At 40.7% G+C, this 17,748-nt stretch overlaps 1 long non-coding RNA gene across 2 annotated transcripts; it reads left to right on the top strand.

Annotated features, from left to right (window-relative positions):
* The first annotated feature begins 4,475 nt into the window (after nt 1-4,475).
* Nucleotides 4,476-10,759, top strand: LOC145552791 (uncharacterized). 2 transcript variants are annotated; one of them, XR_014088907.1, is made up of 4 exons: nt 4,532-4,645; nt 6,131-6,456; nt 7,677-9,415; nt 10,237-10,759. It is a non-coding gene; the product is annotated as an uncharacterized LOC145552791 (long non-coding RNA). The 2 variants fall into 2 exon arrangements; XR_014088906.1 differs by having other exon boundaries at nt 4,476-4,645; nt 6,131-9,415.
* The last annotated feature ends 6,989 nt before the right edge of the window (nt 10,760-17,748 follow it).

Here is a 17,748-nt window from a genome sequence, read left to right on the forward strand (position 1 = left end):
ATCTTGTTAGTGGGGGCTACAGTGTGGAGGTCGGCAGGTGGCAGTAGATCCTGAAGTGGAGACTGTGGCGGCTAAGGACAGAGATGACTTATTGTGGGAGGGCAGACAGGCAAGTATGGTAGTTTGGTCATAGAGCTTTCTTGGCTAACTGTTGCAAGGAAAGACCAAAACATCAAGGAGCAAAGAGAGAAACATTTCTGTTGGGGATACTGAGCAGGAACAAATCACATGAATACGTAAAGGTTTTGGTATTGGGCCCAGAACGGACAACGAGACTCTAGGAACTATGATGCTAATGAGGTGATTTACTCCAGATGTGCCTCTGCCCATGAAAAAGAAGAAGAAGAAGAAGGAAAGATCAGGACAAGCATGATACATCTGTTGCTTCTTTAACAAAACTAACATTTTCAGACACTCACAAGCCGGCAGCCAAACATGGCAGTGGCACTTTTCAGTTACAGGACGACTAATCACAGTTGATGGAAAATTTGATTGTTACCATTTATTATAAGGAAATCCTTTTGTGGAATGTCCAGTCATCAGTTAGTGATCCTAATGAGCTCAAGTTCACTAGGGTTATACAGCAGGATAGTTGATCCGAAGCAAACCAGCAAGTCCTCCTTTGGATGGATGAAACTCCATTGAGATGCTATGACATGACCTTCCTTACCCAAATATTCAGGCTTGCAAACATTCTGATGTAGTTGAAGGAAAGCAGATCTGCTAAGAAGAGCAGTCCAAAACCCATCAGAAGCAATACAGATATTACCAGTTGTCATCACAAACCCTTAATGGCACTTGATGCTGCCAAGGGTGCATGGCGCATTCTGGTTTAAGTGGTTAATTACTTATTCACATAGGGCCAAGTCGGTTTGGATAGCATATTCCCCTTAATAAATATAATTATCAGTTGAAAACAGTGTTTTGCATTTACTCTGGATATCTTTATTTGATCTGGGCATTTAAGTATGACAAAAAAAAAACAGCAAAAATAGAAAAGAATTTGGAAAGGGAAAACACTTTTCACCTTAATCCAAAGGAACATAATAGACACTTGCCATTGTTATGTAATATAAAAAGAAAATACGAAAGAAAGCTCAGACATATTGCATGAAGGTGTAAAGAATTTCCCAAAATGATCATTTTACCAAACGTACACATGTGTGAATTGTCTGCTATAGAATGGAAATAAGTAATAAGTAATCCCTGGAGGTTACAGCTTCCTGTCATTCAACAGGAAACCTGCACTCCCCGCCGAGCAGCTTGGATTATCCTCACAGTTTAAAGCCTGCTTCAGCTGTCAACATGTGTACAGAGTAAAATGTGTGTGTATATGTGTGCGTTTCTGGTGCTGCTTACAAAAAAATATCAATGCTGGTTATTAAACAGAGCATCAGATTTAAGCCAAACCTCGCCAGATTTAGCAGAGTTTCTGTTTATTCTTTACCGTCAGCTTGCTGTCTTGCACCGGTGCTGACAGGACATCCTCAGACAGCAAAGTGCCATCAACCAGGTGGCGAGGAGGCTGGAGTCCAACAGCTCCTCTCCCTGCACTGCCACAGCTGAGAGGGACCATATGTCTCCTCTCCCCGGAGTCTGTCAGAGCTCAGGAGTGCCAGGCCATTAAGACCTATTCCACGTGTTGTAATACCGTTAAGCACTTCATTTTCAAACCCAAGACAAAATGTATATAAAATGTTATACAATTATAGCAGAAATGAACTATGTACAGTTTACCTTTTTTTTTTCTCAGCTGAAATCTATAACCTTTTCCAGTCATTCAAACTGCAGAGTTCAGTTCATTTAGCATATGATCATGTGATTATGCATTTTACAAAATAAAGTATAGTCAAAGACAAGCAGACACTTTTTACCCAGACTAGAACCGTCTTGTGATTTAAAGTGATTCACAGCTGCATGTTATTTGCAAACTTAGCTTTAACTTAGGCTGATTGGATGTTTTTGTGGTAACAAGCTAACACTGCACGCTGTGAGGATTCATTTTCAAGCACCAGATTTTCACTTGAGTTTAGGTATATCTTAGAGTGGACTAATTTTAACACTTTTGATTTTAGTAGTTCTGATCACATGCTAATTGTGGCTGTCCTGCTGGAAGGTGAACTTCTGCCCAGGTCTCATGATGATACCATCACCATGGAGATGGTGTGTTCAAGCTGATGTGCCGTGCTAGTTTGTTACCTCATGCAGCACCTTACATGCAAATCAATACAGAAGACATTATCAGTCATGTCTGGTAATGTCTTTATGAGTCTTCAGAGACCACAGCCCATTCTTCCACATGTTTGCTGTATATTCTGCATGGCTTATGATAAATCTCAAAGAGGGCTTTTCATGTCCTTTTCTTCAATAATCTGTTCCATTGGTCTATAAGAAGCTATTTGTACACATATGTTCCCTAACAAACATCTGAGAAGTTCATGAAACAGCTAAACTTATACTGAGGTCAGGTGGAGAAGTCAATTGGTTGGACTGGATTTTATTTAGCAATGGGTGCTGAGTTGACTCTGTAGCTTTTAGCTTGCTGAGACACGCCCCGAATGATTTGTGCAGTGGTGGAGAAAGTACTCAAAAAATGTACTTAAGTAAAAGTACAAATACACAGACAAAAATGTACTCAAGTAAAAGTAAAACTACCACATTAACATTTGTACTTAAGTAAAAGTAAAAAAGTACTGGCTTTTAAAAACACTTAAGTATTAAAAGTAAAAGTACTTGCTGAATGGATTACCTAATCGCTAATATCATAAGTGTACCAATCGTATTTAATTTTAATACATTAGAAATATGCCATTTAATGAACAATGTCACAGATAAAGCATGTTTTTATTATGTTTACTCTGTGTAACATAGTTTAGACTTAGATATGTGATTCTATGCATCATAATTTCAGGGATGGAAACATCTCGTCTCCTGTCCTAACATAGCATGAACTTCACTTTTTTTTTGCCACTGGTGGCTTTTATTTTGAAAGAAATCAAACAGAAAGGGGATGGAAAGAAGGTGGGTGGGAGAGGACATGGAACTAAGGAGTCACATAGCAGAATTGTAGTCAAGACGACCTACCCAAGAAGACCAAGTCAAGACCAGCACCTCGCGCTACGTGACACAAAAAATGTAGTTTTACCTATCAAAATTGCTTCTCAAATTGATCTGAAAGATCCAAATTCCCATAAATCACCTAGATATTAAATACTTAGAGCTGAAATAAATTTAATCGGTAAAGATCAATCCAGAAGAATCGGACCGTTCCTGAATGTCATATCAATGCAGACTTTGGTACCAGCGTTGTCCCATATATGCGACACCTCAGTTAACACCTCCACACAATAATTCAGCGCATGAGTGACAACTTTTTCTCATCGCAGATGCAACATCAGTCAGTACAGCTAGCTTTGCTAGCATCACGTCCACGGAGCTTACCTTTCTTTAAGCTTTCCTTCCAAGTGACCAAGGGCGTAGGAACAAGTTTATCATTGGGGGGGACACATATCGGAAACTTGAAAGATCCGTAAATAGCTTGAGCAAAAATGTCAAACAATGGTGTTATCAATGTGTTACTCTAATCTGATCCCTTGTAACCCGTAATCTAACTATTTACAATCCAATAATCAGATTAAAATTACGTATCCAAGTTAAGTATTTGTGATTATTTTTAGAAAACACATATTGTTGCTTCTTTTTCCTTGGGGAGATACGTTTCATATGTAACACCAGCAACACAAACGTAAACGATTGAGGGAAAAGAGATGCACATTTTCTAGCTGATGGATGAATTTTTTATTGAGTGATCAAATTACTCTTTCAAAGTAACTATGCCATCCATGGCAATAAACTAACTACACTATAAATCATATGTGTGTTGACCTGTCACAATAACAAATTTTGATTTTTGATAAACAATATTATTTTTAGACCATTTTTAAGTAATAAATGTTAATGGGAAAATGATAATGCAAGAACACAATCTGAAAGATCAGTAAACATAAAATTATAATGAACATTTAACACTGCAACTAGAAGATATCTCAAATATCCAAAATAAATAAACAAAATGACAAAAATAAAATGAATTTTGAAGTCTTTGTAAATAAAAATTTCCTTCAAAAAAAGGTTTAGCTGAGACCAAAGCACCAACCTGAAAGCTTTTATCATACAGTTTTTTGTAGAAAGAAAGAGAAATAAAAAGAGAAGTGATAAATCATGCCAATGGAAATTATTGAATTTGTTTTAATTAATCATGAGCACGTAGCTCGGTTCATTGTGCGCGTTGAAGGGGACACGCAGCGGCACGAGCTAACGCCGCCGCATGCGCAGCGTGTCGCAGCGCCTCGTGCATCTCTGGATCTTTGCAACTCGGTGCGGATCACGCGCGCCGCTCTCCCAGGCTAATCTGTTGCTAAGAGATGAGTGTGTTTTCTGGTAACCAAGTTCCACAAAGCTCCATAAAGTAAACGTCTGAGAGATAGCAGAAGAAATCCTATGTTTTTTGAACAATAACAATTTTTTGTCGCTAATCTGTTGCTTAGAGATGAGTGTGTTTACTGGTAACCAAGTGCCATGAAGTGAACTTCAGATATTTACTTTAGCGTAATTTGCCAAAGGTAAATGTCTTGTATCTAATCAGGTAAGCGTTATTTCAAAAGAGCTTTTGTTTTATAAACTACTTGTTATTAATTTGGTTTTAAGAGATAAGCGGGGTTTTTCTGGTAACGAACTGCCACGAAGTATAAATCGAGATTTTTACTTTTGTGTTCAATGTGTGTTTAATATAGCCTATTTGCCATTAATGACAAAAAAAAATTACTTTTCTGCAAAATTGACCAACTGCACAATTCTTGTTAGTGTAAAATAAGTGGTATTTCAAAAGAGCGGGAGAAACATTATATTTTTTTATCAATAAGAATTTTTTGTTGCTACGCTGTTAATCTGTTGCTAAGAGATGATCGCGTTTTCTGGTAACCAAGTCCACAAAGTTCCATAAAGTAAACGTCTGAGAGATAGCAGAAGAAATCCTATGTTTTTTGAACAATAACAATTTTTTGTTGCTAATCTGTTGCTAAGAGATGAGTGTGTTTACTGGTAACCAAGTGCCACGAAGTGAACAAAAAGCAGAGCACAAACATTTCTAATGTAACTATTGCCCACATTAAAAGTAGGCTTTTTACTAAAAAAAGCTTTTTAGCTATTTTGTTTATTTATTAACCATGTTTAGCACACTGAATGGAGGAAGTCAATGTAAGACAACATGCTAGTTATAGCCCACATGCCACTAGCTGCATTTAGGCTAATATTACCATTATTCGATCTTGATATTGCATAATGTTTTGTGATACCAAATATAGGCTACAGAACAAAGACAGAAATATTTACAAAAAGAGATGTTTAAGCAGAATCATTGCAAAGGCAGAAATGAGAAAAAAAAACACAATTTATCTTAAACTCCTAGAACTGGCTTTAATTCTTGAGTTAAAGGAATTCTATTAAAAAACAGAAACACCTGCTTTACAAGCAGACTTAAAATGTTCCTTTCTGTGAGCATCCAATGTATCATCTGATATTGTTTGGACAGGTTCAGATCTGATATCACTTGCCTTGTTAAATTTCCTGTTCCTAAGTTCTCTGACAAGGCCCAAAAATTTGATAACGAGTCAGATTTCTAAGTTTTAAAATGTTATCAGAAAGGTAGAAAGTTTGCAAATTATTTTCCTTACACTTTACAGTTATGCAGCACTTTGTGTTGATCTGAAGTAATCATCTTTGTTGTAAAATATCTTGGAATTTGTGGCTGCAGCATTGCAAATGCTAGAAATAGTTATGGGATGTAAGCACTTCTGCACATCATGGTGCTTGTTAGAGAGCCCTAAATATTGTATGTTTATGTTATTTCCCTCAGTTACTCAACATATACTGTTACAGAAACTCACAGTTTCAGTGTTGGGGTCACATTGTATTTGGGAAACGTTTGATAGTTGTGCACATAAGAAAAAAATAATGTAGTTTACTGCTAGGTGAAACGCTAGTTTAAAATCAAACCTACTTAGAGATACTCAGACAATGTGTATATATATTTATTCATATTTATATAAATTCCCTTCTCACCCTTCCGCAGGTGGACTCTTTCATCCACTGAGCGCAGGTCCTCTACCAGAAGCCTGGGAGCTTGAGGGTTCTGCACAGTATCTTGGCTGTGCCTAGAACCTGACATTTCTGGACTGAGATGGCTGATGCTGTTCCTGGGATCTGTTTTAGCCACTGCTCCAGTTTGGGATGACTGCCCCGAGGGCCCCGATGACCACAGGCTAGACTACCACAGGTCCCTGCGCTCCTCGGCCCTGTAGACGCAGGGTGAATTCTAGCAACCTGCGGCCTCTTTGCCGGGAGCACCGGATGCCACCTGATGGTGTAGACCCGCCGATTTCTGCCAGGATCAGTTTGGTAAATGCGAGGTCGCTGACAAATAAAACTTTCGTCATTAGGGATTTCTTTTCCTCTTATTGATTGGATGTTTTATTAACAGAATCATGGACAAGTGGTTTGGTGACTCCAGCATTTTTAATGAACTTGTACCGCGGTACTGCAGCTATTTTAATGCTCCAAAGATGTCGGGGTCCGGTGGAGGAATAGTGACTGTTATAAGCAGTTTTACTTGTAAACAGTTGCCTCTGGCCTCGTTTAGTAGCTTTGAGATCAGCCTATTTGAACTCGGCAGCTCTCACACTGTGCTGTGTGCAGCGGTCTATCGGCCACCGAAGTACAACAAAAACTTTATAAATGACTTTTCTGATTTCCTGGCTGATATTATGCCAAGGTATGACCGAGTTCTCATTGTTGGTGATTTTAATATTCTTGTCTGTCGTCCTACTTCACCTATGGTTCAGTCATTTCTTAATGTTACCGATTCTTTTAATTTTGTGTAGTCTGACTGGTGCTATCCATGAGCATGGTCACAGTCTTGATCTGGTTTTATCTTATGGTCTACCAGTTTGTAATTTAGTGATTGGTGACTCATTATTTTCAGACCATATGCCTGTTTTATTTGAGATAACGCTGTCCTGTGCTGAAGCTAAAGCATGCGCTGCAGCTCAGTTCTATCGTGTTCTTAACCCTTCTACTGATGGTCAGTTTTCTTCTGTTTTTAATCAATTTATTGATGTATAAAGTGATTCATAAATAAAGTTGGTGTGGGATGGTATGGTACTGTGGTCTTCACCTTCCAGGCCTTTTCCAGTTCCTCTCTGAGGCCCTGGTATTTCTGCAGTTTCTCGTGCTCCTTTTTCCTGATGTTGTAGTCACATGGTACTGCTACATCCACCACAACGGCTTTCCTCTGTTGTTTATCAACCACCACAATGTCCGGTTGGTTCGTCATTACCATTTTGTCTGTCTGGATCTGGAAGTCCCACAGGATCTTAGCTCAGTTATTCTCCATCACCTTTGGGGGTGTTCCCCACTTTGATCTTCCAGTCCATATTCTGCAGATGTTCCTGTACACTATGCCTGCCACTTGGTTATGTCATTCCATGTATGCTTTCCCTGCTAGCATCTTGCACCCTTGCTGTTATGTGCTGGACTGTCTCAGGGGAATCCTTGCACAACCTACACCTTGGGTCTTGTCTGGTGTGGTAGATCTGAGCCTCTATTGCTCTGATGTTTAGGGCCTGTTCCTGTGCAGCCAGGATGAGAGCCTCTGTGCTGTCCTTGAGTCCAGCTTTTTCCAGCCATTGGTAGGATTTCCTGATATCAGCCACTTCAGTTATTTGTCGGTGGTACATCCCATGTAGGGGCTTGTCCTCCCATCATGGTACCTCCAGCACCTCATCCTCTGTTCCCCATTGTCTGAGACATTTATTGAGCACATTGCCTGTTGAGATCTTGTCCTTGGTGTATTTATGGATCTTGGATGTTTAATCCTGGACAGTGGCTCTCACACTCACTAGTCCTCTGCCTCTTTCCTTGTGGCTAGTCTCAGGGTGCTGGATTTGGGGTGGGACCCTCCATGCATGGTTAGTAGGTTCTGAGTCTTAACATCCGTGGTGTTCATCTCCTCCTTTGGCCAGCTAATTATTTATTTATGTATTTATTTTTATTTATAACAGACAGAAAAGACAATCAAGAAAGAAAAAAATCAAATAAAATAGAATGAAACAGACTAGAGAAATAAGAGGTAAAACAAATTATGCCCAAGTGACATGCACATTTTATATTTTCTGTTTGAAAAGGAGCAGAAGATGTAATATCTTATAATGTCCTGCCCCTTTCATACTTATCAATTTATAATCAATTAACTGTCAAAACATCAAAACGAGACAACTTGTTTCCATTTTACATGACATTTAAAGATGTCTCATTATTTAAAAAGTATTTATATCATCAATAGTATTTACAGACTTTAAAACAGTCATCTTATAGAACATTTTGCAATAAGCTCCTTTTTAATCAGTTTTTTAAGCTGGTTTATATTTCTACTTTTTTGAACTCATCATTCAATCCATTCTATACATCTACTCCACGCACCGATAAACAAAAACTCTGCATGGTTGTTCTAATACATTGTTTTTTAAAATGTCCATCACCTCTTAAATTATAACTTCCCTCTCTGTCACAAAACATTTTCTGTATATTGGGTGGAAGTTGCTGATTTCTGACCTTAAACATGAATTGTACAGTTTTAATATTTCAGTATTCTGGGACCTTGTTGCTCTGCTTGGGTTCCCCAAGGTTCAGTTTTGGGCCCACTCCTCTTTTTACTGTACATACACCCAATAGGTTTTATTTTAAATCGCCACAGTAAAGGATTCCAAAAAGGTTTGGTTCCCTCAATTAAGAAAACTCAAGGAATCACCTGCCTTATTTACCTTCCTTGTTCCTCGTTTAGTCAGAATGCTGGATTTGGGGTGGAGCCCTCCATGCATGGTTAGTAGTTTCAGAGTCTTAACATCCGTGGTGTTTATCTCCTCCTTTGGCCAACTAGCTATTCCTGCAGGATCTCTGATTACTGGTAAGGCGTAGCTGTTTATTGCACTGATCTTGTTCTTGCCATTGAGCTGGCTTCTCAGGACTTGCCTTATTCGTTGGAGGTATTTGGCTGTGGCTCTTTTCCTTGTGACCTCATCGAGGTTGCCATTTGCTTGTGGTATTCCCAGGTACTTGTAACTGTCCTCAATGTCTGCTATTGTTCCTTCTGGGAGTGAGACCCCTTCTGTGTGGACGACCTTCCCTCCATCCGACCACACTTCTCTAGTCCGAATAACATCCCAATGTCAGTGCTGTAGATCCTGGTGGTGTGTATTAGTGAGTCGATGTCTCGCTCGCTCTTGGCGTACAGCTTAATGTCATCCATGTAGAGGAGGGTTAGGGTAACATTAATGGTGGCCCCATTCTTGAGTCGGTATCGGTAGCCAGTCTTGTTGGTGATTTGGCTGAGGGGGTTCAGATGTAGAACAGCAGTGGACACTTGTGCAAGTGGTTTGAAGTTTGCATTATATATAAATAAAAAAATAAAATAACAAAACTGCATCTGCAAACCAATTGTGCAAGTGGTTTGCAGTATATATTTAAAAAAATAAAATAAATAAATAAAAAACTGCCCTGAGACAGACTGGTGACCTGTCCAGGGTGTACTCCGCCTCTCGCCAGGAACGTTAGCTGGAGATAGGCACCAGCAACCCTCCCAACCCCACAAAGGGACAAGGGTGTAAAGAAAATGGATGGATGGATGGAATAAATAAAAAACTGCCCTGCGACAGACTGGCGACCTGTCCAGGGTTTATCCCGCCTCTCGCCCAGAACTTTAGCTGGAGATAGGCACCAGCACCCCTTCCCAACCCCACTAAGGGACAAGGGTGTAAGAAAATTGATGGATGGATAAAAAACTGCAACTGAAAACCAATTGTGCAGTTTGCAGTATATATATTAAAAAATAAATAAATAAAAAAACCTGCAACTGCAAACCACTTGCACAAGTGTTAATCAAATGGGGCAGAAATCAAAAACTCTGGAAAGAATCATAATTCTTTCCAGGAAACTCTCTGCCCCCACTGCTGTTCTGCATAGGTCTGAATCCCCTCAGCCAAATCATCAACGTGAGCCATCCCGTCCTTCCAAACAGACTCCAGGATGGTGGCTCATGGGATCCTCCCAGTCAGAGCCGTCATGCACTCCCGCGACATCTGCCCCCGACCCGGAGTCGGATAGGCACCTTCTGTGGGAGTGTAGCGCTGCTGTGGACCTGTGGGCAAAGGCCGGCTCCTTGCAATTCCCATACTTGCCAGTAAGGGAGGTCCTCGACACGCAGCTAGTGCTGCATAGGGTGAGCCACCGGAAAACATAAAAAAGGGCCTCATGGAGATGTGGCTCACCCTAGCCACCATATGGACCTCCAGAAACCTGCTGGTAAGCAGGCGCAGGCAGATGCCCACCCACGTTTCTGTGATCCGAATGGTGGCAAAAAAAAAGAACATACAGAGCTACAGGTGGCGCGCCTGTAGCTCAAGGACACAGGCACAAAGAAGAATCGCCTGCGCCTCTTTGGACGAAGGAGCAGGCGCTCCACGGACAGAGGTCCCAGCAGCAGCGGCTGCCTGGCTCTCCGGGTGAGGCAGGTGGGAAGGAGCAATGAGGGAGGAAAGCCCCTCTGAGCACCATCGCTGTTTGGAAAAACGGGATGGCTCCAAACTTCAACCAGACTGGCCACGGATACCGACTCAAGAATGCAGCCACCAAAAGTCTCCTCCTCTACATGGATGGCATCAAGCTGTACGCCAAGAGCGACCGAGACATCGACTCACTGATCCGCACCACCAGGACCTACAGCACTGACACTGGGATGTCATTCGGACTAGAGAACTGTGGCGGATGGAGGGAACGTCATCCACACAGAAGGGGTCTCACTCCCAGAAGGAACAATAGCAGACATTGAGGACAGTTACAAGTACCTGGGAATACCACAAGCAAATGGCAACCTGAATGAGGTCACAAGGAAAGGAGCCACAGCCAAATATGACGGGGTACCCAAAAGTTTCCAGAATGACGCTGCTGCACGCGCAGTTTTCGTAGTACACGATTCTGCCTCTAGGTTAGCGGTTCTCAACGTGGGTGGTGCCGCCCCCAGGGGGCGTTCAGAGGACGGCAGGGAGCGCTGGCGGACATTTTTTCAAAAGGGGGGCGCTGGGATGCCTTTGGGGGGCGTTTAGTCGAAGGTAAACTTTACACCTGAAATGCACAACAATGCCAGTTTAGACTTTGAGCAACTTGGTAAAACTGTATTGTGTAACATTAAACCATGCTTGGCTGCAGCTGTATTGATGGCAGCTCTTCTTCTATTCAGTGTTTGTAGCTTCTGTTAGCTTCTTGGCGCAGCTCCGTTCTTCTTCTACTGGTAGCTAAAATCACGATACTCTCGCTGTGTATCCCTCTGAAAAATGAACCCATTTAAATAAAGAAATCAAGAAATCCCTCCATGGGTGATACCACGATAGAGGGCGTTCATTTTATAGCTTTAACACCGGTGCTGTAAGTGGTCCGGTATGAAACTGGTGTGATAGAACAACACAGCACTTTTAAATTTCAATAATCAGAATGCAGTATAGCCTATATGTGCTGCATCGCTTTTCCCCATCGATACGCTTCCCGACCGCCGAGCACCTTAGGAGCTTAAAAAAAAGACATGCACATTGCGCAAAACTCTGAAACAGGAGAAGCGGGACATAAAACGGAGCGACGAACTTAGATGTGAATTATGGCATGAAAACAGAGAATCCGACACTGAACATTGAAAAAAATCAACACATGATGTGAAACACATGACGATTAGACGGCGCAGCAGGTGATGAGTGAAAATTACTGACGGTGAGCGTCAATAAATGATCAAATAAATCTAGCAACAGGAAAGAAACTAAAGTGGACATAGCAATAAACCAAGAGAGGACAATACTAATCAAAGGAAACTAAATGGAAATGAATGAAGAACAAAATGCAAGAATAAACTAAGAAACTAAAGTAAATACAGAGGAATAAACTGGTATGGCAAGACCTTTCAAGCAATAATTAATACAGAGGACTGTATGGCAAGAATAAACAGACACTATTTCCAGATAAAGGTAAAATATTGTTGAAATGTCATGGGTTTGTTGAGACCCCATCTAGTACTGAGAATAAATATATCTTACAGACCATAACAGCCACTCTGATTGGCTGCTGTTAGGCCTACAAATTTTAACGTGAATGTTCATTGCATTTTTCGTAGACACCTGTGAAAATAATTTCTATTCCCATGACTTTTTTTGTTCTCTGGGAAATTATTTTTGATGATAAATACAGAAACAAGCATAAAAATCAAAACATCTACAATAGTGATAGTAATATTAATGATAAAATATAGTCAGTGCAAAGTAGCCTGCAAATTCTTTGGTGGGGGACGGTGAGGGACCTGGATAAGGGCTAGAGGGGCGCTGGCTTGAAAAATGTTGAGAAACACTGCTATTTGTTCAACCACGCCTTCTCAATCAGTGTGCCAAGCGGCGTTGATGTGGAAGGTTTCATCTACCCGCAGTGAATTTTGTTGTCAGAGCTGTTTTGTCCAGTCGTCGTTTTTCTTCATGGAGAAGTTTGCGTGGCTGAAGCTTTGCTTCCTGCTCAGGAAAAAAGCATCGGAAACCGTTCAAATGTTAAAGACCGATTACAAGGATGACGCTATGTGTCAAGCTCAAGTTTACTCATGTTCACCCGCTTTAAAAATGGTGAATTGTCAATTGATGATCAAGCGCTTTTTTCCGGAGCAGGAAGCAAAGCTTCAGCCGTGTGCTGCTCATAGAACTTCTCCTTGAAGAAAAACGACTGCTGGACAAAACAGCTCTTACAAGAAAATTCACTGCGGGTAGATGAAACCTTCCACATCAACGCTGCTTGGCACACTGATTGAGAAGGCGTGGTTGAACAAATACCTAGCGGCAGAATCGTGTACTACAAAAACTGCGCGTGCAGCAGCGTCATTCTGGAAACTTTTGGGCACCCCCTCGTACCTCCAACAAATAAGGCAAGTCCTGAGAAGCCAGCTTAATGGCAAGAACAAGATCCGTGCGATAAACAGCTACTCACCAGAGTAGGGCTGTTCTAAACGATTATTTTAGTAATCGAGTAATCTATAGATTTTTCTTACGATTAATCGAGTAATCGGATAAAAACAATTATGAAATAAAATATTGGTAAATCTTCCATAACACCAGTGTTACTATCGGATATCAACATCAGTCTATTTTTTCCACATTTGTGCTTCCCTACCAGTTACTTTTTTGTAGACCGGGGGAGCAATACGGGATATTTACGGCTCCTCCGTTCAGAAACTCATCTACCAGCCATGTTCCGCCTCCCGTGTGTTCAGACCGGGATGATGAAAGTTTATTGTGCGGTTCGCCCGTAAAGCTGCTTATTACCCTGTAAGCATCAACCCTCAGCCGCCCGCCGTGTTCAGTCTCTCCGCTCACCTGTATAAATCCTCCTCAGCTTCTTCCCGCCGTTCAACCAGCAGCTCCGGAGCAGAAAGGCTGCCGAACTCCCGGCATCATTTTAAGGATGTTTATTGGTCCCACAAAAACGATGAAAACCCGGAATTATCACCAATCAGTAAAATCCCCGCGGGCCGAACTTGAAGATTGGGCGTTATGCCGCTAACACGTAGCTTCCGTCAACAACTCAGAGGCGGAAGTCAGAGCTTCGCGCAACGCAAATAATGTTCCGGCTGAAACACGGTGCGCTAAATGATAAAACATAAATTAACGAAGCTTCGAGGCAGGTCAATTTTCCTCGAGGAATTTTAATAATCGAGGTACTCGAATCACTCGAGGAATCGTTTCAGCCCTACACCAGAGTAATCAGAGACCCTGCAGGAATAATCAGCTGGCCAAAGGAGGAGTTGAAGACCACCGATGTTAAGACACTCGGAAACTACTGACCATGCATGGAGTGCTCCACCCCAAATCTAGCATTCTGACTAAACACGAGTCGTAGGGAAGGTAAATAAGGCAGGTGATTCCTTGAGTTTTCTAAATTGAGGGAACCAAACCTTTTTGGAATCCTAAAGATCTTTATTGGAAATAACAAACTGTTCCACAAACAGGAGCCATAATACTGGATGGATAATAAATGACTAAAACTATATGATCACGTAAAAGGTTAAAATAAGATTCATAAATATATATGCATAGAAAACAACAAGAAAAATGACAAAACAAACCCTAATTGTTTTCTATTTGCTTTTTCTCTTTCTCTCTGTCTGAGCCTCGCGCGGTGCATCTGACCTCTGACCTCAACTCTTCCCATCTGTCCTCCCATGGACCAGATGATGTCCCTCCTACAAAACCAGCCGATGAAAATGATCGAGAAGATCTGGAGGATCAAGAAGACAGAAAAGACTTCCATCACCTCCAGGGGACAACTCCAGGGTCAGTCTCCTGTTGAGCATTTGGACTGAAAACTGTGAGACTGAGCTTTAACAACCTCCACTGGTCTGCTGTCCAGTATCAGCGTAGAGGAAGAAAAGCTAAACATGCTTCAGAGCTGTGAGAGAAGACGACTCTGAACTGTTGATGCTTGTTTCATCTGTGGACAACATGGACATTTCCTGAGGGACGATCTGGACAACCCAAAGATCCAACACCAGAACCAGTTGGACCGACAGGAAGCCAGAGAAGAGAGACGGGGGAGGATTTGGCTGCAGCAACGCTGAGACCGAGTGGGGGAGAGGGGCGAGAAGGAAGGAACAACATGAATCCACATCAAGCACTGTGAAGGACAACCTGTCTGTAATGTCCATCTAGATCACAACTTTAAATCTGAAACAACAGAGCAACAGAGTGAGCAGCAAAACTTCACTCTATCAAGTATCAAGTACTTCAACTTTTGACACCAAAGAGGACAATGTCCAGAGCAACAGCTAGTTTAGATGTTTCTGAAAGGCTCTCCACTCACAGAACTATTGCTGGTCCACTGTCGAGTGACCGAAGCAGAGAGTGAAGATTTATACTTTTATGACAGGAGGTAACAAACCCTCCTGAGCAGGTGATCAGTGTTCCTGTTTCTACGCTTTACCTACTTTCCAGATGGAAAATGTGCGCTTTCTTGTTGGGTTTTGAACGGACACTTATCTATACCTTCACTGCACTAATGTAATTTTTTTTGTTTTGTTGGGTTTTCTAGAAAACACATGAAATTGGGTAGCTTAATTATGATCATTCTTAGTTGTTTGACTCCTGAGGATGATTAAGAGGTTAGAAATTCATTCTTCTAGACATAAGAGAAGTAAATTTAAAATTAACTTTAATGTGTGTAAAAGACTCATGTGTTGTCTCTGCCTGGCAGAGCTTTCCATCCAGAATTGCTTCATGATTGATTGTCCTACAAGCTCTCTGTATTGTGCATAATTCATAAATAAACCTAATTGAGTGATTTTACCTGAACAGTCCTTGGTAAGTTTTTTTCCACAACAATGGACCAAAACATTAAAGGCTCTCAAGTAAAAAGCGTGGCAGTTTTAGTTAATGTTGGACCCATTAGCCAATGCTAACATTAGCATATTAGCCTGCAAAGACTTTTATGCGTCATCTTTTCAAAGAAAAATTTACCTGTAACCATATATGCGAGTAGTAAAGGCATACATGACACATGAAAATATACTGAAGACGAATAACTCACCTTTAAAGAAGCTCTGTTTCTTCCAGTGGGAGCTTCCCGCACTTTACTGCGCACCGCTGAGCTGAAGCATTCACTCCAGTGACAAAAATAGTCAAATCCAGTTTACTCAAAATAATGTAGTCTTGTACTTTTCTCAGGCCAAACATGTACATTGCTCACATTACTTGAGTTGAATAAACAATTTAGTGAGACTTGAGTAAAGCATACAAACCTAATTTAAGTAAGAATAGGTATTGCCTTTTACAGTGTTCTAGGCAAGTGCGTAGGAACGAGTCTGTCATTGGGGGCGACGCATATCGGAAACCTGACTGATCAGTAAATATTTTGAGCAGAAATGTCAAACAATTATGCCATCATCACATCAGTAATGCGTTACTCTAATCTGACCCTTGTTTCAGTAACAAGTATTCTAACACGTTACTATTTACAATCCAATAATCAGGATTCCAGGATGAACACTCACTTTAGCATTTGCCTCACAACTAGCAAGCTACATACTCTGGTAGCACAGACAGGCTACCAGATTCTGATATATCTTATTGGTCAAAAGACATTTGATTATTGGTCAAAATGCACTGATATAAATTGACTTGCAGTTGAACTGGTTCTACTTCTTTCTAAAACCAAAGTAAAAAACAAATAATAAAATAGGACTCGGCAATTTTAAACTCAATACAGCAGTTTGACCAACAAAAATAAAATCTAAAAAACAAGTTTTGTTCTTCTTGAACAACTCTCTACATCAGTGCAACAGTTTGATCTACAAAATAAATAAAAATGATGCTTTTCACGTCTGACACCTTAGCTCCTCACTGTTAACTCAGTCTCACTTTCCAGCAGTGGTGGAGAAAGTACTCAAAAAATTTACTTAAGTAAAAGTACAAATACACAGTCAAAAATGTACTTAAGTAAAAGTCAAAGTACCACATTAACATTTTACTTAAGTAAAAGTAAAAAAGTCCTGGCTTTTAAAAATACTTAAGTATTAAAAGTAAAAGTACTCGCTGAATGCATTACCTAATCGCTAATATCATAAAGTGTGCCGATCGCATTTAATTTTAATACATCAGAAATGTGCCATTTTAATTAACACTACCACAGATTAAACATGTTCTTATTGTGTTTATTCTCTGTAACAGTTTAGTCTTAGATATGTGATTCTATGAATCATAATTTCAGGGATGGAAACATTTTGTCTCCTGTACTAACATAACATGAACTTCATTAGTCACATTTATTTAGAAAGAAATCTAACTGAAAGGGGATGTAAAGAAGGTGCGGGCGGGGTGGAGGACATGCAACCAAGGAGCCATGTAGCAGAGTTGTAGTCAAGACCACCGAACCCGAGACCAAGACCAGCGCCCCACGCTAAATGACACAATAACATTAAGTTTACCTATCAAAATTGGTTTTCAGATTGATCTGAAAGATCCACATTCCCATAAAAACACCTAGATATTAAATACTTAGAGCTGAAATATATTTAACCAGTATCAATTAAAACTCACTTCATTCTGTTTTGCTTTCATCGCTGTGCTACAATCCGCAGAGGTCTCCTGATATTCCTAGAAAAATAACGCCCTGGGCGGTTGCCCATATTGCCCATGTCAGAAACCACAACTGAAACATCGCAATTAACGGTAAATAACGTTCAACTATGAACACTGTCCAACGTTCAACTTTTACTTATTCAGCGATTAAATGAATGTCTACCGCACACTGTGTACCGCAGTGTACACAAGAACAAAGAACGGCTCTCAGTGAGGCTTCAGTCCTTAGGACTTAGTAAAGATCCGTCCAGAAGAATTGGACCGTTCCTGAATGTCATATCAATGCAGACTTTGGTACCAGCGTTGTCACATATAGGTGTCTGCGTTGAGTGACAACTTTTTTTCATCAGATGCAACATGTGTCTCAGTACAGCTAGCTTTGCTAGCACAGATCTTACCTTTCTTTAAGCTTTCCTTCCAAGTGACGATAAAAGTTGGACGAAGTCCCACCGTCTGTGAAAGCGAAGCGCTGCTGATTTTACATGTCGCC

This window comes from Poecilia reticulata, chromosome 9 (assembly GCF_904066995.2).
Source record: "Poecilia reticulata chromosome 9, P_reticulata-male-v2, whole genome shotgun sequence".
NCBI classification, from domain to species: Eukaryota; Metazoa; Chordata; class Actinopteri; order Cyprinodontiformes; family Poeciliidae; genus Poecilia; species Poecilia reticulata.